Genomic DNA, 2,242 nt, shown 5'->3' on the forward strand with positions numbered 1-2,242 from the left:
AAGAAAGAGCAGCGACAGGGAGGGCAGTGAAAATATGCTTATAACCAACTATTTCATATCTAAAAATAATATGGCCTTCAAACAGTATTTATTGCATATTTTATTACATTATTACCAGCTGTACCAATGCTTTGGTCCTAGAAAGAAATCAAATTATTGGTGGAACTGTGCAATGTTCAATATATTATGTTATGGGAAGAAGTCTGTTGACTAGAAGAAAAGACACACAGCAACCAAAATGATCTGTTGAGATGGGTCAGAATCCCTGTGAGTTAGAACTGGAAAACTGCAGACAAGCAGCTATTGATATATAAAACAGACAGGTATATTGACCAGAAACTGGTAGGTCCAAAGACAGTTATACAACTAAGTACCCACATAGATAGAAAGACATCTAGCTTCATTGATAGACAGACAGATTAGGATGATCTATATAGTTTTTTTCATTCTCATTAGGGTTAACCCGCCCCACGACTTTCAGTAAAATCCACATTGCAAACTGTGCTGTTACTCATAAAATACAGATTGACAGAATCTCAACTGTAACTTTATTCCGAATAACTTCTTTTTTACTTACCTTCTTTGATGGAATCCTTGTCTCTGGGTCTTTTGTTTCTTTTTTCTTCTTTTCTTCATTCTTCACCTTTTTTCCTTTTCTTTCCCACTTTCTCTCTCAGCACTGTTGTCCTTCTTTCTCTTCATCCTGATGGTATCCTTCTTCTTTTTCTTTTTTCAGCAATAAGCTGGTTCTTTTCCTCACTCCTTATTGGAGGAGTACTCTTCTCCATAGCTGGAGGCACTTTGTCACCCATAATTGGGGAATTCACTAGAAAAAAAATCTTAGAAGACGCTGTGCAGTCGCTCTCTGAGATGCACGCTGGTCAGTTAAACCAAGGTACTGAGACCAAACTGTCACAAGAGCTGTGACCAACAGTCACTGTGGCATGTGCATGATAAAGGTGGCATGTGCAGACCCAGGTCAGACCAAATATGCGGCCAGTAAAAACATTTCAGCAGCAACAAGAAATAAAATTAACAGGGAAACAAGTTTTTTTTACACCCATTAGAATTTGATTGAGAAAAGATGATAGTTCCCCTGCAAAGGATACAGCAAGAATATTTTTTTTTTTAGCATTAATCCCACGAGCCCTTCCGTAATATGTCTGCATTCCAATTCTAAACATTGAATCAAATACAGTTTCCACTTACTATTATCCCAGGAAGGCAGAATATTTGGTCATCCATTATTATTTTAAAGGGACACTAAAGCCCTGATTCAACATTGTTTTAATCTAATAGTTTTATAAAATATTAGTTCTGGGTCATTTGGTTCTGATAATGCTTGTTATCACATTGATTGCAAAACACAAGTGCATGATGAAACAAACTATACACAGATGTGCTGTATCTAGCAAAACCTCCACACATTTCATGTGATTTCCCCTCACTACATACAATAATGGAGTCCCCCTTTGAAACAAAATAAAGAGGTTAGATTTTGCTTAAAAAGTTTACTCAGGAGCAACATCATAATGTCTGAGTATCCACCAGTACTTTTCTAGTGACAATGTACTCTCTTTGAGGTACTCGTTTTATTCAAAATGCTCAACCCAACAATCTCCTCATTAACCAGGGCTGCCATCAGAAATCATGGGCCCATTCCCTCCTGCAACCGGCCAGACCTGCCCACTCCCAGGCCCCCGCCACATACCAAAGGTTACACAGATATAAATGATAAAACAGTTGATGATAAAACCTTTGACCAGAAGATTATTAAACCTGCCCACCACGCCAAGGTAGATTCTTTCAGCAGGTACCTACTCTAACCTTAATCCCACTTAGTATTTTTTATGCATTACTACTGTGTAAACAAGAGCCATTTGGTTTAATCCCATGGTCAAAAAAAGGAACTAGTCCTAATAAATTCAACAGCAAATGAGGAGATTTTTCACCCACAGGAACTCTGCACTTCCCTCGGCCATAGGTTTCCTAAAAATACCTTCCCCTTGTCAAAAATTCTGTTTTAGCCACTCGAAACTGAAAGGCATTTTTACATACTGCGATCCGATTGTTAGAGAAAGGGAAGGTATATTCAGGAGTTATCCCTTCAACAACTGCATTGTCAGTGTTTTTAAAAAAACAAAGGTAGTGCAAATGTTGCAAGGTAGCTAATAAAATATGAATCCAGTGTCGGACTGGGACACCAGGGGCCCACCCAAAAACCTTACACCAGGGGCCCACC

Source organism: Xenopus laevis, chromosome 1L (genome assembly GCF_017654675.1).
Source record: "Xenopus laevis strain J_2021 chromosome 1L, Xenopus_laevis_v10.1, whole genome shotgun sequence".
NCBI lineage: Eukaryota > Metazoa > Chordata > Amphibia > Anura > Pipidae > Xenopus > Xenopus laevis.